Source organism: Diceros bicornis, chromosome 1 (assembly GCF_020826845.1).
Source record: "Diceros bicornis minor isolate mBicDic1 chromosome 1, mDicBic1.mat.cur, whole genome shotgun sequence".
Taxonomy (NCBI): domain Eukaryota; kingdom Metazoa; phylum Chordata; class Mammalia; order Perissodactyla; family Rhinocerotidae; genus Diceros; species Diceros bicornis.
Genome location: NC_080740.1, coordinates 254,437 through 279,245, shown reverse-complemented (window position 1 = coordinate 279,245; position 24,809 = coordinate 254,437).

The window sequence follows — 24,809 nt, the reverse complement described above, 5'->3', positions numbered from 1 at the left end:
GTGGCTCCCTCCCAGTGGGCGCCGCTGAAGGTGGGGGCACCTTCCTGGCAGCGCCCTCTGCTGTCACATGGAGGGAGCTTCCCTGACCCGCCCACGGCCACAGATCTGATTCAACATTCCCCATTTATGGATGATCCTGGAGAAAAGACCCTTTTCTTGCCCCATGTAGGCTGCCCGAGGCCCCTGGGGGCCGTGTTCCTTCCAGAATAGGGAGGCCAGCTGGGAGGGCAGTTTGCTTTCTAAGGTAGTGAGCTCCCCATCTGTGGCCGTGTTTGAATCCCTGGGTAACGGGTATCAGGTGGTCCCTCCTGTACTGAGGAGGAGGAGCCAGGCTTTCAGACACTAACTACCGAATCATTCACTTCCTTCTTTTCCAAAAAGAAGTTGAGGGGTGGCAGGAAAGGGTCTGGGCAGCCAGGGGCTGGACGCTGGGGAGCATGTGGCTATGACTTCAGAGGGGCCATGAGCAGACAGGATAGGGGTCCAGGGTCAGAAGAGGGGTGTTCTTCCTGCCTCCTGCCCATTTGGTCCTAAGCCCCTTCTGGAAGCTTCCCTGACCCACCATGGTGGGTCACTCCAGGGACACCTGCTCCTCAGGGTGGGGTGTTAGCACTCGGAGGGCCCAGAATTACCATCCACCTTCAGTTGGTTTTCACAGCACCCCAGGACAAAAGAAATACCCAATGGTTTTGTTTAGCAAGTAATTAGGTCCAAACAATGTAATAATTAGTAGCTCTTTTTGATAAAAATTCACGAGTTAAAAGAAAAGAATACAATTTTTATTTCATTCACACATAACTGCAATTACTTACCTGTGGGCAGCGGTGCCTGCGGCACGAGGAGCCTCTTCTGTTCTGTGGCGGTGTTCACCTGTCCTTGCCTTTTATCACGGCAACAGCCAGAAACTCAACTTCACAAAGATGGAGAACTTCCAGAGGAATGTGTCACCATCCCAGCTGAGACGGAGCCACCTGGAGCCAGTGGGCATCTGTCCTACGGAGAATGACGTTGCTGTCTCTCCCTTGAACATTTAAAACACCCTGCGGTGCCCCAGGGTGCCCTGGCATACAGTTTGGGAACCCTGGCTCTAACAGGAGCAGCTGAGGTGGGCTTGGCTACAAGGGTCATCTCAGCTTTTCTGCCTCCCCTCTCCCTCCCCTCACCAAGGTGGGTGCCCCTCTCGCTGTGTCCTGCCACATGTCTGCTCTAACCATGTGGTCCTTGGCTCTGACCATCAGCCCACCTCTTTCCTTCTTTGTTTGGGTCATATTTGTGTACTGAAAGCCCCTCCTCCTCCCCAGCCCGGCTCCCTGGTCGAATTTCCACCTGTCCTGGCTCTCTGAGAGGCTCTCACTGTAAAGGCAGACTGTCGGATTGGAAGGCTCTCCAGCCGTTTGAGTGCAGTGACAGTGCCACACTGTCGGGTCCAGTGCCCCCAGATGCGTCTGTCTCTGCGTTCGGGGCAAGAAGGCTCGGCGAGGCTTACCTCTCCCCACGTCCCCAGGGGGACTCAGGCAGGATTGGGGTCTCAGTCTCCCTGAGACTTGTGTCTCTGTGGACTGCGTGTTTCCCACAAGGGTAAGTCCTTCCAAGATCCAAATACCGGTGGCGGGGCTTGGAATTCCGAGGCCGTGTGGTGAAGACTGTGCACGTGGACAGCCAGGGACTCGATGGAGAGGTGTGTGTGGGATGTGTGCCCACAGGACAGCGCCTGTGGTCTGCGTGCTCGTCTTTCTGAGTCGTGCCCATGGACGGAGGGTGAAGACCCAGTGGGTCGTTTCCCTGCCCTCTGGGGTCCCCAGGGAGAGCCTCTGCAGAGGTTTGGGGCAGTCCCTTTGAGAAGGAGTCCGTCTGTCTCCAGTTACCATACCACTTTGGGCCTTCCCCACTCCGGCAGCCTTTTCCAACTCCCCCGGGAGTTCCATTTCCATTTTGATTGGAGGCTCTGACTAGGCCCCTTTGGTCAGCGCCTCCTTGCACAGAAAAAGTGGCTCAGAGTGAGTGACAGAGAGCGAGGGGCGAGTGGGTGGGAGCCCCAGAGCCCCTCCATGCCCTTCAGGACCTTGACTCGGAGATCGCACACACTCAGTCTGTGCCCCTGATGTCACGTGGGAGGCTGCCATCAAAGGCTCATGGAGCAAACGTCCCCCATAACCCAGATGCCTGTGTGCCTCAGGAAGTGCAGCTCTAGCCCACGTGTCTTTCTCTGTCGGCACCCGACCTTCCGTACCCCGGCTCCAAGGCCCTCGTCTCTCCATTTAGGACGTGGCCATGTGGGAGGCGTGGCTGATCCTGTTCTTGTGACAAGTTACATTACTCTTGAGCCCGCTTTCCTCGGACAGATAGAGGAGGCCTGGTGATGTGGGTTTTGTGGATCTCTGCATGGGGGAGAAAGGATGGAATCCACAGAAGCAGGCCACTAATCCAGAGTTCCAGCTCTGGATTCTGCTTGGAGGAATGAATGAGCTTGTGAAATGCTGGCATCGCCCAGCTGGAGTCCCGGGGTCCCAGAGCAGCTGAATAAGTAAGGCCATAGGATCTCAGCATCAGTGATTTGCAAAGCTGGGAGGACAGATCGAGGGTCTTATAACCATAGGAAAACAGAATTTGGGGATAGAAATCAGCACGATGGAGTTCTAGAGTGCTAGATTCTTATCAGGACCGTTAGGACTGTCTTTGTCCTGGAATCCTTGCCCCAGGGCCTTGCTCTCCTGTGAAACAGGTGTCAGCCCAGCCTTTCTGTCCAACATGCGAAATTTTGTGACAGCCCCCCAATCGGGCCTTTGGTGCTGGAGTGGCCACCTGCCACAGTTCTGCTTCTGGGCCAGCACTGCCGCCACGCGGAGATGCTGAGTGAGGGGGCATGGATGGGACACCAGGCCACTCCTGGGTCCCGCACCTGCTGGCAGTGCCGGTGGTTCGGATCCCGGGCACGCACCAATGCACCGCTTGTCAGGCCATGCTGTGGCAACATCCCATATAAAGTGGAGGAAGATGGGCACGGATATTGGCTCAGGGCTAATCTTCCTCAGCAAAAAAAAAAGAGGAGGATTGGCATTGGATGTTAGCTCAGGGCTAATCTTCCTCACACACACACACACACAAAAGGTGTGAGACTCGTGGGCTGGCGTTCAGAGGGTTAGGGTCTGGGTGGCTCCCAGGCGGTGTCCTTCACACTGCCCTGTCCCCAAGCTCACAGTCCCTGACTCCATGCTCAAGACTTTCCTCTTCTTTGGTGCACTGCACCCACCGTGTTACCTTCGGGGTCTCCATCAGTGATGGTGGGGGAGGAACGCATCTGTCGGCCTCCATCTCCCGAGGCCGAGGGAGGCTGGCGTGTTGGCTTCCCACACCTCTACGTTGGGATCTGTGGGCCAGGGTGGGTGAGACGTGATCCTGGGAGGGTGTGAGCAGGGTGGGGCCTAGGGCTGAGACTGTCCAGAGTCTCACTGGCCACTCGCATCCCCTCTTCTCCTTCTCTGGCTCCAATGACACTTGACGATGTGTTTTCTAGAGGCATCAGCCCCTTAGTGGGCCTTGTCCCTTCCTACCTGCTGGCAGGGCCTTGCTACCCAGCACCCTCAGGCCCCGCACACCTCCAGGAGCCCAGCGTGGCGCTGTGTCAGCTCCTTTCACCACACGGCTGCTCCCTCCCCTCAGTAGGCTCTTCTCTTGCTTCGTCAAGGGAAATCGAGGCCATCAGCTTCCCTCACAACCTACAGTGGAACCTCCATCTCTCCTGCCTCAGAGGAGGACAATTCCTTGTTCTGGACTCAGCAACCATCCCATTTCCCCCTAGATCTACCACCTGCCCTCTAGACCAGCATCTTCCTCTTAGTCTGGAAGGTAGATGCTATTTTAAATGGTACTGTTTCTTTCAATTTCCATTTAGATTATTTGTAGCCAGTATGTAGAAGTACCATTGATTTTAGTAGATCGATCTTATAGCCTTCCTAAACTCACTTGTTATTTCCAGGAGTTTTTTTCATAGTTTCTGTAGGATTTTTTACAGAGACAATCATGTCATAAAGACAGTTTTACATCTTCCTTTCAATTCTGGATACTTTTCATTTCTTTTTCTTGCCTTATTGCATTCTCTAGAAACTCCAAGACAATGTAAATAAAAGTGGTGAGAATGGATATCCTTGCCTTGTTCTTGATACTGGCAGATAGGCATGCAGTGTTTCATCTAAGTATAATGTCAGCTGTAGGTTTGACATAGATGCCTTTTATCAAGTTGAAGAATTCCCCTGTATTCCTAGTTTGCTGAGAGTTTTTATCCAAATGTCAGAATTTGTCAAGTGATTTTTCTGCATCTATTGAGGCAAATTATATCGTTTTTATTTAGTCTGTTAGTATACTGAATTATGTTAATTGATGTTCAGATATCAAACCAACCTTGCATTCCTGGGATAAATTTCACTTGGTTATGCTGTATTGTCCTCTTTATATGTTGTTGAATTGGATATGCCAAACCTAGTTAAGAATTTTTGCATCTATGTTCATGAGTGATATTGGTCTGGTATTTTCTTTTCTTATAATATCTTTGTCTGATTCTGGCATCAGGATAATTCTGGCCTCATGGACTACTCATGAGTGTTCCCAACTCTTTAATTTTCTTGGCAAGTTTCTGGAGAATTGCTATTATTTCTTTCTTGAATGTTTGATAGACTTCACCAATGAAGCTATCTGGGCCTAAAATTTTCTTAGGAAGAAAAGTTTTCTATAGAAGGTTGTAACTGTACATTCAATTTCTTTAATAGATGTAGGGATGTTTTGGTTATCTATTTCTTGTGAGCTTTGATAGTCTATGTTTTTCAAGGAATTTGTTTATTTCATAGAAGTTGTTGAATTTGTTAGCAGATATATGTTAATAATATTCCCTTTTATTTTTTAATAGCTGTAGAATTTTTAGGGATGTCACCTTTCTAATACTTGATATTATTAATTTATTCTCTCTTTTTCCTGTACAGTCTGGAAAGAGTGATCTATTCAGAGAGCCCATGGTTTTAGCCTGCCTGTGATCTTCTCTTCCTGAATTTCTGTTGATTTTGGACTTGCTTAGCCTCCACAAACTCACAAGGCAACTCTTCATGATAAACCTGTGTCTGACCTTCAGGGACTCCAATCGCACATGTATGAGGCTGCTGGAAGTTTTCCCACAGCTCCCTGATTCTCTGTCTATATTTTCAGTCTTTTCTTCCGTGTTGTGTCTTCAAATTCACTAATCTTCTTTTCTGCCATATCTAATCTGCTGTTAATCCCACCCAGTGTGTGTGTCATTTCAAATATTGTAGCCTTCATTTTTAGAAGTGTGATTACCTTAGTATATTATTTGTCCCACATAACTTGCTCAGTCTTTCCTCTACCTTCAAGAATATGTGGAATTCCTACAATCACTCTGTTGATGTGCCTGTGTACTGATTTTCTCATCTATGTCATCTGTGTCTATTTCTCTTGCTTGATTCATTTTCCTCTTCATTATGGGTTGTATTTTTTTGCTTACTTGCATGCCTGATAATTTTCAACTGAATGCCAGACATTGTGAATTTTACCTTATTTGGCTGAATACTTTTGTATTCTTATAAACAGTTTTCAGTTTTATTCTGGAATACAGTTCGGTTATTTGAAAACAGTTTAATTCTTCTGAGGCTTTCTTTCAAGCTTTGTTTGGCAGGACCTGAGCAGCATTTAGTCTAGGCTAATGTTTCCCCTGTGCTGAGGCGATGCCCTTCTGCTGACTCCACCTGGTGCCCTCTGAGTTACGAGGCTCTTCCACTCTGGCTGTTGGGAACATAAACTGCGAGCTCTGGGGGTTGTTTCTCTAATCCCCCAGGAGGTTTTCCCTGGCCTTGAGTAGTTCATCACATGCATGTGATGCATGAGCATGTGATGCTGAGCTGCTCTCATGGATGACTTGAGGGAGCCCTCTGCAAATTTCGGGGGCTCTGTGCACTCAGTTCCCTCATCTATGGTGCTCTGTCTCGTGAACTCCAGCCAGTATGGATCCGCAGACTCCCAACTCTGTCTCCTCAGCTCAGGAAGACCCTGGGCTCCCCGGGTCCTCCTCCCTGCTGCAGTGTGGACTCTCCCCAGATAGTTGGCTGTGCAGCCGTAGAGCTCACCTTACGTGCTTCCCCTCTAGAGATCACTGTCCTGCACCATTTGACACTCGCTATCTGCTGTTTCTTGTATTTTGCCCATTTCTTTTCTTTTCTATTCTTTGTTGTTGTTTTAGATAGGAAGGTCAATGTGTTCCCTATTACTCCATCGCTGGTGAAAGCAGAAGGCCTGATGTCCTTCATTTTAATTTTAGTTTTATTAATGGATGTGAAGTGGTAGCTCATTGTGGTTTTCATTTGCATTTTTAAATGACGTTTGTATATCTTCTTTGAAGCATCTGCTTGAGTGTTTTACGCATTGTTTCATTGAGATGTTTGCCTTTTTATATTTGATTTGTAAGAGTTCTTTATATAACCTAGATGCAAGTTCTTTGTCAGATATGTATATTATGAACATTTTTCTCTCAGTCTGATGCCTTGCATTTTTATTTTCTTAACAATGTTTTTTGTTGAACCAAAGTTTCCAATTTTGATGAAGTGTGTGTCTTTTTTTATGTTTAGACCTCTTTATGTCCTCTCAGAAATTATTACCTACTCCAATGTCATGATGATATTCTCATAGAGTTATTTTTAGGAGAATTCTAGAGGATGTTCCTTCCAGAAGAATTTCTAGTTTTAGTTTTCATGTTTAGATCTATGATCCATCCTGAGTTAATTTTGCATATGCTTTGAGGTAGGGGTCAAGGCTCACTTTCCATCTGTTTATCCAGTTGTTCCAGCACCATGTATTGAGAGACTTTTTCTTCCTAGTTGCTTTGCCTTGATGTGCATGATAGAAGCTACTTCCAGACTCTTGGGTACATTGACCTGTATGTCTGTGCTTGTTCTTTGTTCATGCAGCCTATATTAAGTCTGCCAACTTTGTTCTTTCTCAAATTGTTTGGGGTATCTTAGGCCCTTTGTTTTTTCATATAAATTTTAGCATCAACGTGTCCATTTTCCCAAAAAAGCCTATTGAAAATTTGTGTATGAATTTAATTTTTAAACTTAACATACAGTAAAATTAACCTTTAAAATGAATTTTTCCATGAATTTTAACACATGGGTTTAACACATGGTGTAACCATGTGTTACAGTCAGGATACATAATAATTCCTTCACCCCAAAACACTCCCTCATGCTGAGCCTTTGTGATCACACCCTCCCCATCTCCTGGCCCCTGGCAACCACTGCTCTGTTCTCCATCTCTATAATATTATCATTTTGAGAATGTCATGTGAATGGAATCATACGGTATGTAACCCTTTGAGACTGGCTTCTTTCACTCAGTGTAATGCCTTTCAGCTTCATCCATGTTGTTGAATTTATCAATTGTTCGTTCCTTTTTATTGCCAAGGAATGTTCCCCCGCATGGAGATCCCACGGTGTGTTTGCCGCTTCTCCTGTTGAAGGACATTTGGGTTCTCCCAGTGTTTGGCAATAATGAATATAGCTGCTGTAAACATTAATGTACATGTTTTTGTGTGAACAAAACTTGTATTTCTCCTAGGAGTAAATACCTAGAAGTAGGATTGCTGGGTCACATGGTGAGTGTCTATTTAACTTTATAAGACATGGCCAGACTGTTTTCCAGAGTGGCTGCACCATTTTGCGCTCCTACCAGCAGCATGTGAGTTCCAGTTGCTCCACATCCTTGCTAGTGCTTTGCATTTTATTGTCAGTGTTTTTTTATCTTAGCTGTTTTGATAGGTGTGTGGTGATAGCTCATTGTGGTGTTCATTTACATTTCCCAATGGCTAATGCTGGTGAGCATCTTTTCATGGACCGATTTGCCTTCAATGTATCCTCCTTGGTGATGTGTCTGTTCAAATCTCTTACCCTTTAAAAAACACTGTTTATTTAAAAATAATCATAGAGTCACAAAAAATAGTACATAAAGGTCCCATGTGCCCTTTATTAAGTTTCCCTGAATGGCTGCATTTTACATAATTATAGTACAATGTCAAAAACAGGAATTTGGCATTGGTGTGATGCGTGTGTGTGGTTTTTCTGTTTTATCTACACATTTCATCATGTGTAGGTTCCTGGAGCACTGTCACAATCAAGGTACCAAACTCCTCCATCACCACACAGCTCTCCCTCAGCTTCCCATTATAGTCCATCCAGCCCTCCCCACAAACCCCTACCCTGGCACCACTAATCTGTGCTCCATCTCTATAATTTTGTCATTTCAAGAAGGTTATACACATGAAATCATACAGCTTGTGATCTGCTGAGATTGGCTTTTTCTCTCAGCGTAATGTCCTTGGGATCCATTTAAGTTATTGCCTGGATCAACAGTTATTTTTTTATTGGTTAACATTACACTGAATGGTTATACTAAAGTTTGTTCAACCATTCACCTACTGAGGGATATTTTGGTTGTTTGCAGTTTTTGGCTATTATAAATAAAGTAGGCCATTTACATTTAACGTAATTATTGATATGTTGTGGCTTATTTCTGCCATCTAAATTTTTGTTTCCTGTTTTTTCTTTCTGTTCCTCTGTTTTCTTTTTCATACATTCTTGTGGGTTATTTGAACATTTTTTATAATTCCATTTTGGTTTATCTACTGTGTTTTTGAGTGTATCTCTTTGTAAAGCTTTTTGACTGGTTGGTCTAGGTATTTCATTGTACATACATAACACCACAGTCTGCTGGTGTAGACACTTTACCAGGTCAAGTACAGTGTAGAAAACTTACATTCCTTTACATCCCTCTTTTGTAACATAATCTTCTTAAACACTTCCTCTACATATTTTGAGCACCATACCAAACAATGTTATAATTTTTGCTTAAATCGTCAAACACAATTTAGAAAACTCAAGAGGAGGAGAAAATCCCGTTGTGTTTACCCGTACTTTTACTCTTCCTTCTTCCTTCATGTTCCGTGATTCCCTTCTTTCGTCATGTCCTTTCTGTTCCATGATTTAACCATCCCTTCAGGGTAGATCTAATGGGGACACATTTTCTTCATTTTCCTTTCTCTGAGAATGTCTTTATTTCCTCTTCATTTTTGGAGGATTTTTTTCTTGCTGAATATAGAATTCTAGGTTGACAATTATCTTCTCTTAGCACTTGAAAAATGTTAACTTCCTTCTGCCCTCCATGGTTTATGATGAGCAGTCTGCTAAAATGGAATTGTTTTCCCATGTTAGTAAGGTGTCACTTTGTTCCTGCTGCTTCCAGCCCTTTTCCTTCGTCTGTAGTTTTCAGGAGTTTGACTGTGGCGGGTCCCAGTGTGCATTCTTTGGGTTGATCTTGCTTGGGGTTTGCTCAGCTTCTCAAATCTGTAGGTTTATGTCTTTTACCAACTTTGGGAACTTTTTAGCCATTATTTCTTCCAGCACTTTCTCGGTCCTTCCCTTTTTCTCCTCTCCTTCCAAGACCCCAATGACGTGAATGTTAGATCTTTTATTATAGTCCCACAGGCTCTGCTATATTTTATTTTTTGGGTCTATTTTCTTTCTTTTGTTCAGATTGGGCAATTTCTATGATTTTATCTTCCAGTTCGCTGATTCTCTTCTCTGTCCTCTCTATTCTGACATTGAACCCATCCATTGAATTTTTTATTTGGTTGCATTTTTCAGTTCTAAAATTTCCGTTTGGTTCTTTTTTTTATATCTTCTATTTCTTTGCTGAGAGTTTCTCTTTTCTTCATTTATTTCAAGTGCATTTGTAATCGCTTGTTGAAACATTTTGCTGATGGCTTCCTTAAATTCCTTGTAAGACAAGTTCAATGTGTGTGCCATCTTGGTGTCGGTGTCTGTTGATCGTCTCTGTTGTTCAGGTCAAGGTTTTCCTGGTTCTTGGCACCACGAGTGTAGGGTGTTAAACATTTAAGTCTATTTCAGCAGGCCTCCTCTGACACCAGCCAGTGATGAGGGGGAGGTGCCGCCCCATGACTGCCAGAGGGGCAGGGTGTGTGGTTCCTCACCAGGCCCCCACCAACACCACAGGGATGAGGTCAAGGCTCATGACCCCTGGAAGGTGGTGTTCATCCCGGCTTCCCATTGGGGGTGTCTCTCACACCACGCTGGTGAGCAGGAAAGGGTGCCATGTGTCTTGGCGAGGAGGAGGTGGAGGATCCTGCTCTGATAGGAGGGGTGTGGTGGGCCTGTTTCCCAGGGCGTCTGGCTGGGGTCGGGCAGTCGCTGTCTACAGTGTCCTTGTGAGGATGTCCATTCTTGGTCTGTTGGCTAGAAATAGCCAGATGTTCTTGGGTTTTTTTGGTCTGCACCCCTTGTTGTCTCTGGGTTTCTGGTTTCTCCAGAATCCAGGCAAGGGTCTGTGAGGCAGAAAGGGAACTAGGACAGTTGCTGCTGTGTCTTTCCTCAGATCCAGGGGCCCCAGTGGCCTGCCTTTGCTCCACCTTTCGAGTCTTGTCTCACTCGGTTCCTTTGGAACTGATTTCTTGTGTGTGTTTCGTGTTATCTCCTTAAGTAATGCACCATGCTGCCTCTGCTTCAGAGGTGGACAATGTCCACTGGCCTTTACTCTGAGATGGCTGGCATTCTCGGCTCTTTTGTCCTCTGGAGGTTCCAGTTCTCTGTGGAGTGGTGTGAGTTGGGAAGGGCCAGAGGCAGCCATGGTCTGGGTCCATCCATGAGTTCATGAAGATGGCATAGGGTGAGCCCAGAGCAAAGAACCCAGGCCCCACAAGCCACCGTGAGCCACTGGCGCTTGTGGTGATTCCACGCTCTGGTGGCGTGGCCGGCATCTGACACTCAGAGAAATGTAAGAGCGGGAGAAGCTCTCTCCACCCACCTAGGGCACTGGGCGGCCACACCACGTCCTCCCTCCACAGTGCCTTTGCACAGCCCTGAGATTAGTTCACCTCTGGACACCAGAACCAGGGGTCGGGATCCACAACTGATCTCTATGTCCAAGGGACAGGGTTTGGCAATGGGAGTGGGCAAGATGGGAATGTTGGAAGTGTTCCTCCTGCCGCTGATAAAGCCTGGCAGATGAAGACCACGACGGGCGCTCTTGTAATGAGACCCTCTTGAGTGCATTGACTTGCCATTGCTAGGGCAGCCTCACACCGAGGGGAGCTGTGGAGTGTCCCGGGGAGTGGGGGGTGCTTTTAAAATGGCCTGGGGGGCTGGCCCCATGGCATAGCGGTTAAGTGCACGCGCTCTGCTGCTGGCAGCCCACGGTTCGGATCCCGGGCATGCACAGACGCACTGCTTATCAAGCCATGCTGTGGTAGCGTCCCATATAAAGTGGAGGAAGATGGGCATGATCGTTAGCTCAGGGCCAGTCTTCCTCAGCAAAAAAAGGAGGATTGGCACGGATGTTAGCTCAGGGCTGATCTTCCTCACAAAAAATAAATAAATAAATAAATAAATAAATAAATAAATAAATAAAATGGCCTAGGCTTGTGCGGAGTGATTCTGAGGAGGGTCTGGGAGGCTGGGCTGCGTGCTGTCGGCAACTGGGGCTCCCAGTGCTCTTTGTGGGGGTGGGGCAGGATGGGGGACTGGAGGGAGGGAGTGGCCAGCTAGTAAGGGTCACTTGGGGTGTGTGGCACAGCTTGGGGACAAATGTTGCTCCTGTGACCTTTGCCTGCTGGAAACCCTCAGCGAAGACCGACGTGGAAAGTCGCATCTGAAGAGAGCCCGGGAGCTCAGCGCCAGGCGTGCTGGTCTGCTGTGGCCGTGTAACAGATCAGCACCAGGCCAGCGCATGACAAAACTCATAAGTCCTCTGTCTGTGGATCGAGTCTGGGCACGGTGTGGCTGGTCCTCTGCTCAGGGTCTCACCAGCCTGGAATCAAGGGGTCAGTGGGCTGCGTTCTTGTCTGGAGGCTGGGCCAGGGAAAGAGCTGCTCGGAGCCACCACGAGTCATCAACAGATTTCGTGTCCTTGTTGATCTAGGGCCGAGGTCCCCATTGTTTCACTGCTGTCTGCTGGGGACTGCTCTCAGCAGCTAAGGACCATTCTCATGTCCTGGACTCTCCTGGGCTCCCCTCACACCTCCAATCTCTCTGACCTCAGGGAGGACTGGTTGTGTGTACATGCTCACCGGATTAGGGCAGGCCCACCTGGATACTCAGCCTTTTCAAAGCCAACCTGGTGCCCATCACACTCACAGGGTCACCCCTACTTGAGGGGCTGGGCTTATGCAAGGTGTGCACACCTGGGGGTGGGAATCTCGGGGGGCACCCTAGAACCCTGCCCACCCAGCAAGGTTTGGAATCCAATGTTGCTTGTCCGTGTCGGAGTGATCCACAGGGCTCTAATCTCAGGCAAGAGCGGAACGTGCCACTCTCACCGTGTGGTTTCAGACAGCAAGGTCCCCATTGTCTGTTCATCTGGGGACAAGGCTTCTCAGGGCTGGTCCTTATGCTGATGCACATGCAGCTCGCTGTGGCCCCTCCCTGCCACCTTGGGCCTGCTCGCCCCATGTGCCAGTCCAAAGCTGCCTCCAGGCGCCTGGGCTGCAGGCAGGGGGTCATGGCTGCTGTGTAGGTGCTTGTCGGCCTCTGGAGCTCACGTTCCCTCCGGCTCACGCATCTGGGGCTGACTGCAGGATGGAGGCTGCAGCTTGTTCCAATTTGCCAGAGCGGCAGGAGTCTCAGATCTGTTCCCTTAAATGCCTCTAGCACACCGATGACAGTCTCCCCTCAGTTCCAGCCCGATGTCGACGACCAACTCAACGCCTCACACTTACTGTGTCCTCGACCCTGCCGTCCCTTAGTCCTGTCTGAGCCACGGCAGCCCAGCTTTGGCGATGTCCGACCTCCTCTTGGCCTTCCCCACCCTCTCCCTGCAGGGATGGCCTCCCTGCACCCACCCCCCAGCCACACCAGCCCTCTGATCTCCAGCTGCCACGCTTGTCTGCAGTCCAATCTCAGTGTAGCAGTCAGAGAGACCCCACCCTGGGCTCCAGACCCACTGCGCCCACTCGCTCAGCACAATCCCCTGTGAGATCTGCTTCCCTGGTGTCCATCTGACTCACCCCTTCCCCCAGTCCTCACTCCCTCTGGCCTCCTCACTGACCTCCAAACACCGACATCCCAGCTTGCTTTGGTCAGAGGGAAAAACCACAGTGGGGAACTCACCTGTCTGCAGGGAGCTCACCTGTCCTCAGGGAGCTCACCTGTCCTAAGGGAGCTCACCTGAACATGGGGAGGTCACCTGAACACAGGGAGCTCACTTGTCCTCGGGAAGCTCACCTAAACACGGGGAGCTCACCTGTCTGTGGGGAGCTCACCTGAATGAGGGAGCTCACCTGTCCGTGGGGAGCTCATCTGTCCTCGGGGAGCTTACCTGTCCTAGGGGAGCTCACCTGAACATGGGGAGCTCATCTGAACACAGGGAGCTCATCTGTCCTCGGGGAGCTCACCTGAACACAGGGAGCTCACCTGAACACGGGGAGCTCATCTGAACATGGGGAGCTCACCTGTCCTCAGGGAGCTCACCTGAATGCAGGGGCCTCCCTTTGGCCTGGTTGAGATGGACTCTGCAGTTAGCAGAAGGCCCTTCACTCCGTTAGGCAAGTCAGGTGGGCCCTAGTCTCCAAGGGGCTCGGTTCCGTCAGAGGATTGACTCAGAAAGCAGCTGTTTCCGCTCATCACTGATCTCAGGGGAAAACCATGAACTGGGAAGACAGACACCAATTCCACATCTCCCGCCCGCAGGTCTTACCCTCCCAGGCGGTGCCACGGAACCAAGAGTGGAAGAATGTCAGCTCAAAGGCCCGGCCTCGCCCCTGCAGGTGGACATGCTGAGGCCGGCGAGGTGAGGACTTGCCTAGAGCTGCAGCAGAACCACATGGCCTGGACCCTCCATCCTGCCCTGGACCCTCCTCCTTCCTCCTGGTCCTCCTCTCATCCCCACTTCCTTCCTTCTTTGATTAGGGACACACTGACGGCACCCTTTTACCTTCATCACCTCTTTAAAGACCCCATCTCCAAATATAGTTGCACTCTGAGGTCCTGGGGGTTGGAGCGCCCAGGCATGAATTTTAGGGGGACACAACTCAGCCCACAATGGCTTCTCTGGACTCTGGCTGTCTCCTCTCTTGGGGCCTGCTGGGCCCCGCCTGGACCCCCGCCCCGAGCTACGCTCTAGAGACCCGGGCTCACCTGTCTGTTTTCTTTCTTTCAAGAATCTGTTGTAATCTCTCGCTGGCTTCTCCAGATAACTTTGCCCCATGGGCCTCACATCTTTCTATTCATTTATTATTTTAGTGAGGTCTTGGGAGGAAGAAGAAATCTATGCATGGGCTCAAGAATCACCTTTAATCAGAATTTTTCTTGTGTCTTTAAACAGTTAAATTTTCCTGGAAACTTTATTTGAAAACAAATCTCCTCTGGGAACATTTATAATGTTTGTAATTTTGTCCTATTACAAATCGGGCTTGATCTCCACCCCTGTCCAGAATGTTTGTGCATCTCTGTTACTTTTCTTGCATAAATGCCTAGAGACTGGGTCAAAATTTTGACGAGGTTAAAATTCTTGTGGTATATCGCCAGATGACCTACAGAAGACGTGCATCTTTTTTTTTTTTTAATAATTTTATTTATTTATTTTTCCCCCAAAGCCCCAGTAGATAGTTGTATGTCATAGTTGCACATCCTTCTAGTTGCTGTATGTGGGACGCAGCCTGAGCATGGCCGGAGAAGCTGTGCGTTGGTGCGTGCCCGGGATCCGAACCCAGGCCGCCAGCAGCGGAGCATGTGCACCCAACTGCTAAGCCACGGGGCCGGCCCAGACGTGCATCTTTTCACTCTGCCACCAGCAGAGTTTTCTTCTTATGCTCACGAAGGGCTTTCTCACCCAGAAATCAACGGATAGCTCTCCTGTATTTTATTTTCATTATTTTAAAGTCTCTTTAATCCCTCTGAAAATTGTTTGTGGTAAAGCTGGGATGCGACTTTCTTTTTAGTTCATTTGTTATCTTTAAGTCCGTTTTCAACCAGCTTACCCTGCTGGACGTTCATGCTTCCTTCCCTCCTAACTGGGCCCAGGGCTGGAGCTGGCACTTGGGAGGGACACGTGCAGGTGGGACTCCTAGGGTCGCCCATCCCTGACACCAGAACAGCATCTTTACTGCCGCCAAGCTAACGCATCTGAGGAGGTCTGTGTCAGAAAACTGTACAAGTCAGGGTTTGAGCAGAGACCTAAGCTGCTCGGAGCTGTGTTCACATTCACAACAAAGATCTGACCTCACACAGTTTTGGAGCCAGTCCCATGGTCTCTGTGAAGCTGTTCATTTGGAAGTCCATGCAGGCAGGAGGTGGTGGAGACAGCGGGCTGGGGGAGCAGGACACCTAGGCACTTGGAGGAGGTGCTGCTGCCCTTTGTAAGCACACCATGGCCAGCTGGAAGGTCCAGCAGGAGTTGGGGGGCCTCGTTGACCACAGGGTACCCCCGGGCCCAGTGCCTGTCCCTCGGGCACAAAGGCACACAGCCCCCACTACTCATTCCTTCCAAATCTCGTGCAAAATGCTTCTGGGGGTCCAGGCCACCTGCGTCTGCAGGAAGCAGCCTCAGGAAATGCAGGTCCAGCCTGGTGAGCAGTGAGATTCAGCAGTCGGGGCTCTGGGAGGTGATGGGGTGGCTGGCAGAGTCTGGACCCCGCTGCTGAGTTGAGCAGCCCCAATCCCTCGTCAGCCTCAGAGGAACCTGCAAATGTTGGGGTGAGCTCTTAGTTCGGGGGCCAGCCCCAGGGAACACGCTGACCCCGGGGGAGGGCTCTAGACGGCCTGCTCGTCCATGTCCTCCGCTTGGGAGGCCAGAGAGTCCCCCGGGCGCAGGGCAGCTTTCCAGGGTGCCTCATGCGGGCCCCGACTGGATACGGCAGCCTGGGGGTCAGAGCTCCACCCAGTCTGGAGGGGAGAGCCAGGCTGTGCCCGGAGGGGCCAGGAAGAGCCTGGATGCAAGATCTGTGTCCCCCCGGCCCAGTGGGGAGCCTGCAGCCAGGGCGGGAGGCCTGGCCATGGGGAGGGGCTTCAGGGACTGGGCGCGGCCTCACACCCGGCACACTCCAGCCCGGCCCCTGAGGGCCAGCAGGCCCCCTTCCACCAAGTGCTGACTACTCTCCAGATGGGATGGCCTCTCAGTCTGAGCACCGGCCCTGCTCTCTGTCAGCCCTGTGGCCAGCACCAGTCCACGCCCGCTGACCGGGAGTGCCTCCCGAGTGGCACTGTCCCTGCCAGGGGTGGATGAACCAAGGGAGGAGGAGACGCCATTCAGAACCCTGGTTTGGAGATTACAGAACTGAAATCCTCTCTCAAATCAGGGGAGAGACTATTTCTGCTTTAATTAACAGTAACAATTTGAAAAAGGATTTTTTTAAATTTCCCTTAAGACTCTCTTTGACCCATGAATTATTCAGAAGTGTGTTATCTAGTTTCTGAGTATTGGGAGAGTTTCCAGGGTCTTCTGTGGTACTGATTTCTAGTTTGATGCCACTGTGCTCAGAGCACACGCCCTGTATGATTTCAATTCTTTTAAATTTGTTGAGGTTTATTTCACGCCCCGAGGGATGGTCTATCTTGGTGAATGTTTTGTGGGTGTTTGAAAAGAACGCATGCTCTGCTGCTGTTGGCTGATCTGTCTTGGCCAACGGGGTTGCTGAGTTCTTCAACGTCCTGATGATTTTCTGTCTAGCAGTTCTATCCATTGCTGACAGAGGCTGCTGAAGTCCCAACCATAATCGTGTATTTGTCTACATCTCTTTTCAGCTCTATCAGTTTTTGCTTCATGGATTTCAAGGCTCTGTTGTTTGGTGTGCACACATTTGGAAATTAAAATAAAAACACAACATATCAAAATATGTGGGATGCAGCTCAAGCAGTGCCGAAAGGGAAATTTATAGCACTGAATGCTTACATTAGAAAAGATTGACACTTTCAAGTCAATATTCCAAGTTCCCGCCACAAGAAACTAGAAAAAGAGGAGCAAAATCAAACCATTGCAAGAAGGAAGGAAACAGTAAGTTAAGAGCAGAAATAGATGAAATGGAAGACAGGAAAACAACACAGAAAGCAAGGAAACAAAAAGCTGGCTCTTCAGAAAAAGTCAATAATGTTTATAAACCTCTAGCAAGACTGAAGAAAATAAACAGAGAGAAGACACAAGCTGCCATGATGAAGATGGGATGGAGATATCATGAGGACGATGAGGTAATGCTCTGAACAACCCCACACTCATAATTCACAACTTGGAAGAAATGGACCAATTCCTCACAAACTATAGGCTACCAAAACTCAACCAAGATGAAATAAACAGCAAGAATAGTCCTATAACCATTTAAGATATTGATGTAAATAAAAAGCTCCCAGAAAAGAAATCTCCATGACCAGATAGTTTCACTGGAGAATTCTACCAAACATTTAAAGAAGAAATAACTCCAATTTTATACAATTTCTTCTAGGAAATAGAAGAGAAGGGAATGTTAGGAAGCTAGTATTACTATGCCTGATGTCCAAGCCAGGCAAAGACAGTATAAAAAGAGAGAAAATTATAGACTAATACCCCTTATGAACTTAGAAGCAAAAATCCACGACAAAATATTAGCAAATAGAATCTAGCAATGTATAGAAATAATTATACACCATGACCAAGTGGGATTCATTCCAGGTATGCAAGGCTGGGTCAACATTTGAAAATCAATAGTGTAATCCATCATATCAACAGACTAAAGAAGAAAAATCAGGTGATTGTACTAACTGATGCAGAAAAAGCATTTGAAGATATCCAACACTCGTTCGTGACAGAACCTCTCGGCAAACTAGGAACTGAGGGAAACGTCCTCTGCTGATCAAGACCCGTGAAGAAAACAAACAACCCAGAGCCAATGGCACACCAGGTGGTGAGGGATGGAAGCTCCCGTGTGAGACGGAGGACGACGCCAGGGCGTTCCTCACCACCTTACCCACGGTGGTGGAAGTTCTGGTCAGTGTGACAAGATGAGAACAGGACCACGAGGGACAGAGAGGAGAGGAAGAAATGAAACTGCTCCTGTTGGCAGATAACATGATTATCTAGGTAGGAAATCTCAATGAATCTTAAAACAAAACCCAAACCTTCTTAAACTAAATGAGTTCTGTAGGATTGTAGGGTAAAAGATCAGAACACAAAAATCAATTGCATTTCCAGATACTTACAATGAACACACGGAAACTGAAATGTGAAACACAATACCACTTACAATCACTCCAAAGAAAATGAAATACTCAGTTATAAACTTAACAGAACAGGTGAAGGATCTCAGTGCTGAAATCACACAATGACGATAAAAGAAGTCAAAGAAAACCTACGTAAATAGAGACACAACCGTGTCCATGGATTTGAAGACTCAACATGGCAAAGATGCCAATTCCCCTCAAATTGATCTGCAGGTTTAATGCAATTCCTAACACAATCCCAGCAAAGTTTTTTTTGCAGGCACAGACGAGCTTATTCTAAAACTTACGTGGAAAGGTGCAGCTCCTAGAACAGCTAGTCTTGAAGAAGAAGAATAAAGTAGGAAGAATCACTCTCTTTGATGTTAAGTCTTGTTCTACAGCCTCAGAAATCAGGGCAGTGGGTATCACAGAGGAACAGACACCCAGATGAACAGAACAGAGACCCAGGAACAGACCCACATGAACCTGCCCAAATGATTTTTTAAAATAAAGGTACAAAAGCATTTCCGTGGAGGTCGGATAACCTTTCCAACAAATAGTGCTAGAGTAACTGGACATCAACAGGCAAAAAAATGAACCTCAACCTAAACACCTTATACAAAAACTAACACAAAATGGATCGTGGACTTAAATGTACACTGTAAAACTATAAAACTTTTATTTCAAAAAATTGGAGAAATCTTCAGAATCTTGGGCTAGGCAGAGAGTTTAGGCACGACCGTGGAAGGAGACACTGACAAACCCAGCAAAGGTGAGCTGTGCAAAGGCCATGTGAAGAGGATGAAAAGACAAGCTACAGGCCAGGAGAAAATATGTGCAAACCAGGGGTCGGACAGAAGAATCATACCTACAATACATAAGGAACTCTCAAAAGTTAACATTAAAAAAACCAGCCCAATTAGATAGTGGGCAAGAGATGAACAGACTTTTCACCAAAGAGGAGATACAGATGGCAGATAAAAATCATTAGTGTTTGGGCCAGCCCTAGTGGCCTAGCAGTTGAGTTCGGCTCATTCGGCTTTGGCAGCCTGGATTTGGTTCCCAAGTGTGGACCTACACCACACTACACCACGTCTGTCAGTGGCCATGCAGTGGAGGCTATTCACACACAAAATAGAGAAAGACTGGCAGTGGATGTTAGCTCAGGGCGCACCTTCCTCAGCAAAAGAAAAAAAAAATCATTAGTGTTCAACATCATTAGCCATTAGGGAAATGCAAATTAAAACCACAATGAGACACCACTGCACGCCTATCAGAATGGCTAAAACAAAACACAGTGACACCCCAAATGCTGGCGAGGGTGCAGAGAGCGGGATCACTCACACAAGGCTGACGGGAATGTAGAATGATGCAGCTGCTCTGGAGAACAGTTTAGTGGTTTCTTACAAAATTAAACATGCAACGACTATGACCTAGCCATTGCTCTCCTGGGCAATTACCCCAGAGAAATAAAAACTATGTTTGTACAAAATCTGTACACGAATGTTTACAGCAGTTTTATTCTTAATAGCCAGAAACTCGACACAGCTCAGATACCCTTCAATGGGTGAGTGGTTAAAGAGACTGTGGTACATCTATACAGTGGAATCCTACACAGCAATAAAAAGGATGGGACTATTGACGCATTTGACAACCTGGACAGATCTCCAGGGAGTTATGCTCAGTCCAAAAGCCAATCCCCAAAGGTTACATACTGTATGATTCCATGTATAGAGTGTTCGTGAACACACAAAACAATAGATGGGGGTTGGTGGGTGCCAGGGGGTGGGGACGGGTGTGGCCATAAAAGGGCAGCACAAGGGACCCTGTGATGATGGAGATGTTCAGGAAGACTGGTGGTGGACACATGACCCGCCATGTATGATACAAGTGCACTGAACTGAACACACGCACATAGATGAGTGCATGTAGCAAGGCTGATGGACTGTGTCAGTCAGTTTCCTGGCTGTCATATTGTCCTAGAGTTTTGCAACATGGTACCATTGGGAGAAGCCAGGTGAAGGATATAAGAGATCTCTTTATTATTTCTTACAACTGCATGCAAATCTACAGTTCTCTCAAAACAATGTTTTAAAAGTTTTGAAACATTAAAAAATGGTTATTATTCATCCAAGTCTCCAACACACTTCTCACAGAGGACAAAGGAATGTGAACAGATGGTGTTCCACTGTGAAGAATAAGTTCTACGTCTGTTTGGCATCTGTCCAGGGATAGGTCCTGTGCTGGGTGCTGCCCAGAGGGTGTGTGCACGCTGGCCGACATGCTGCTGGGATCCTGGACCAGGATGCTGCACTGGATGCTGGTGGGATGCTGGCTGGGATGCTGGATAAGGATGATGGCCAGGAGACTGGATGAGGATGTTAGACCAGGATGTTGGCCAGGATACTGAACTAGATGCTGGCTAGGATGCTGGACCAGGATGCTGAACTAGATGCTGTCTGGGATGCTGGCTTGGATGCTGGGCCCTTCCCTTGCCGACCTGCAGGGGGCAGCCTGGTTATGCAGGGATGAGCCATGTTGAGGCTCTGCTGGTCTCAGCTTCCCAGTTCCAGCTGTATGAACACCAGCGTTCTCCACACCCCCCAGCCCCGCCCCACCCCACTTTCCTCTCTCTCTCACACACGCACACGCGCGCGCACACACACACACATGCACACACACACACACACACGCATCCCACAGCCCATGAGCTCATTCTGCCCATGGCTGGCAGGCTGGGTGGGATCATTTCTCCTTGAGCTCTTTGTCCGGCTCAGTTTCAAATGACTCATGAGTGGCTTTCACCGTCTCCCCCAGGGAGACCCCCTGCCTGGCATCATAAACCTTCCCAATTAGGCAATGTTTCCTGATAAGCAGCTGCTCGCCCACTCCTCTCAGACCACCCGGAGGACCGCTCCCCCTTCTGGGCAGCAGCCAGGCAGCCCAGCCTCCCCAGCCTGGCTCTCCTGGAGCCTCCCAGAACCCCGTCCTCATCATGCTGTTGGCTGGGAAACTGAGGCCCGAAGAGGCGGTGAGGATTGGATGGGTGTCAGCCAGGAAGGCTGGCCTCCTCCTGTCCCCTGTCTCTCTCTGTCTGTCTTTCTGTCTCTGTCTCGCTCTCTCTTTATCTCTCATTCTCTCTCTGTCTGGCCTGGGGAGGAAGGGACTGAGGAGCTCGCAGAATGGACAGTTGAGGTCTCCGCCACCACATCCAGACGGGGCGTTGAAGATGCCAGGCGGGCCTGCCCTTGTCCAGCCTGGGGTCCTGGTGGGCACCTCCGACTGCAGGAGTTTGCTGTTCTGCTGAGGCCTGGGCAGCCCTCTCTACACGGCCGGGTGTCCCCTTCCCTGTGTCGGCACACTCAGGACCCACTTCTGTGCGGGATTTTAGCAGTTCACGAGGCCAGGGACTCCACAAAGCCGGATGTTCACAGAAGTGCCCGGATCCAGGGAGCATTCACGGCCCTTTCCCCTCCTGGGGTGGGCTTTGTTTCGGAGCACACACCCGTCCCCGGCACCCACGTGGCCCTCTTGGGGCTGTGCGCATCTGCACCCTGGAGAGTACCACTGTGTCCCCTGGTCCTAACCCATGTTAGGAATGTGTGCAAGGGGAGACAATGCAGCCTGGTCAGACCACTCCTGGCTGTCCCTCGTGCCACGCAGGCCGGCTGCAGCCCCTGCAACGCCGAGAGCTTGTCCTGCCCTCTGCCTGGACGTGCTCTCCCAGCAAGCCAGCCTGTGCCAGGCAGGCCTGGGTGGCCGTGGGGGGGGTGAAGTGCTTCCCGCCAGGGACACCCCAAGCCCAGGCTCCTGCAGCAGAGGCACGGGGCCACTCTGCCATCGGCCAGAGCAAAAATGCCAGACGAGAAAGGTCTGCCCTCCTCACGCTGTGCTGTGGCCAGCAAGCCCATCTTCCAAGTGGCCTAGCTGGAGGCCGGGGTCAGGCTTGTGCCCCGTAGCTTGCTGTGCATCCTCCAGCGAATTCTGCCAAGTTCTCCGGGCCTCAGTTTACCATCCAGGGTCAGCTGAGCCAGGTGGTAGTCTGCCGGCTGCTCCATGTGAATTCACTTTCTTTCTCCAGCCTGGGCCAACATGGAGAGGCCGGGCCATGTCAGACAGCCAGGGGTGGTGTTGCAGGAGACCTGAGTCTACACAGGTGGGCTGGGGCTGGGTGTGGGGAGGCAGTAGCTCACAGACGTCTGCAGAGGTCCCGGCCCCACGGGGGCTGGGGCCACCTTGGCCATCTCCTGCAGTTCAGGAAAGCCCACCAGCAGTCCTGGGGCAGGTGGGGATGCAGGCAGAGGGGGGTAAGGCAGCCAGAACTGATGGGGAGGCCTGGGAGACTCCTGGGACAGGGAGCCTGTCTCCCGGCGTCCAGCTGGGTTGGGGGGAGCTGGGGGCCCCACCTCCATCTGCTGCCATGTTCCTGGGTGCATGGGGCAGGGGTGGGGGCAGCCCCTCCCAGACCCTCAGGTGTACCCCAACATCACGGGCACCAGGCACTGCCCCCCACAGCCCAGCCAGCCTGGGCCTCCTGCTGTGGTTCTCACTCTCAGACTGAAGGGGTCTCCAGGAAACCTCCCCCTCTGGCACGCGGGAGGCCTAGCTGGGGCTTCAAGCAGGGTGCGGTGGGGCTGCTCAGGGCTGGCCAGGTCCCCCCAAGCTGCTACGAGCTGACGGCCCCTGGGAAAGAAGAACCCCGCCCGCCTTCCTCTTCCTGAGTCCACAGACGGCACTCATCTTTCCAGCCCCCCATCACACCAGCTGTGGCCGCCTCCTTCCTCAGGACGCGCTGGGCGGCCACGAGAGCCCTCCGCTCCCCGCAGAGGGGAGCTCGGTAATGCCTGCTGCGCCTTCCAGACACACATTTACAATCTCACACTTCATTTTTCTTGGACACAATCTCTGCACCTTTAAACATGTCATCGCTCTGCGCCCCTGCCCCCCACCTCACACTTCCCGGGTGTGGGAGCCAGGCCTTCAGGTGGAGGCCCTGGGGGCTCGCCGAGGCCGTGGTGGTGGGAGGGCAGGGCGCCCCAGGCCCTGCAGCCTGGGTGGGCTGGCGTCCTCTTTGCCGTGTGGGCCCGTTGGTGAGGTGGCTGAGCGGGGTGTGAGCAGAAGAGGGCAAGGGAGAGCCCTCCCACAGGAGGGGTCCCAGAGCGGGGTGATGTGAGGCCATCTCACCCACGGAGAGGCAGAACTGTGGGCAAGGGCGTCCACAGCATGACATCACAGCTTAGAAAAAGCCAGAGAGTCGCTCCCTGGAGTCAGATGGGTCTCAGATGGGGAAACTGAGGCCCAGAGAGGAAGTGATTTGTCCAGGTGGTCTTCTCCCTGCCCACCCTTCGCCCAGCCATGCACCAGGAGCTCCCCAGGCAGGACAAGCTGTGTTCACTGCTCACCCAGACAGAATGAGCCCAATGGGCATCCAGCTCCCGGGCCGTGGTGGGGGCCTCCCACTCGGGGGGGGGGGTGTCGTGGGGGTGCGTTTTCCACCCCCTGCTTTGCCTTTGAGCACTGTCCCGAGACAGGTCACCAAGCGGTGGATTCTCACAGCCTGCTAGCCCAACCTTCCGCTCTGCGGTCACAGTGCTCAGATGGCTGACAGAGAGGTGAGTTCTCCCCTGCAGGCCCAGGTCTTGAGACCTCTCACAGAACTGCCTGGCTGGCCCATGGGCCCTTAGTGTCATCTGAAGGCTGCCGGCATGGCGTGGGCACCTACACTGTAGCCCAGCGGGGCGGGAGCCATGCTCTCCTCCCCGGGGGCGGCTGCTGGCACAGAGAACTCCTTCCCCAGAGGGCTTCTAAGGAAGGGTTCTCCTTGATGCCACACCCCATCCTGTGCCTGCTGACTTGTGTATCTGTTTTAATTTGGGTTTTGGGTTCTCCGACACCGCCTTGCTTCAGAAGCAGCTCTGCGTGGTCTCCCCTCCGGGTCCCTGTGGTCTCCTCTTGCCTCCAGCTGCACTAGGCCCCCTTGGTCCCCTGGAGACCCCTTCCTCCAGTGCCCACTGTAGAGACTCCGTGAAGGGGTCGCCCGAGGGTCAGCACTGGCGGTGACCTCACCAGCCTCTAGCTCATCACCCTTGATTTAAGAACGGGGAGACAGAGGCCGGCGCACTGGGCTGGCCAGGTCGCCCCAGCGCCAGGCCAACAGACCAGGGGACAGCGCCCCTCTGGCTTCACTTCCTGAGCGGTCAGGCTTCGCGAAGGGCACGGGCATCACCTGCTGGCCGGTCTCTCTTCTCAGCAAATTCCCCAGGGAGCGACCCGTGCGCTCCAGCTGACACTGAGTCCCCTGCGGCACCACCCCCGTGCGTCCGGGCCTGGAGCTCAGCTCCGCCCCCCCCGCCCCGGCCCCCACCCGAGCCGCCCAGCGCCCGCCCCCGCCGTCTTGTCCCCAGCCGCCAACGCTCCGCCCCGGCCCCGCCCCCACGGCTGCCCGCGGCTCGTCTTCTCCCCGGCCCACCAAAGCGCTCCCGCCCCTCCCGGCCGGGTTCCCATCCGCCCTTCGCGCGCCTCCCCTCCCCACGCGCGGGGCGCGCCCCGAGACCCGAGTGACCTGGTGGCGGCGCGGCGGGGCGG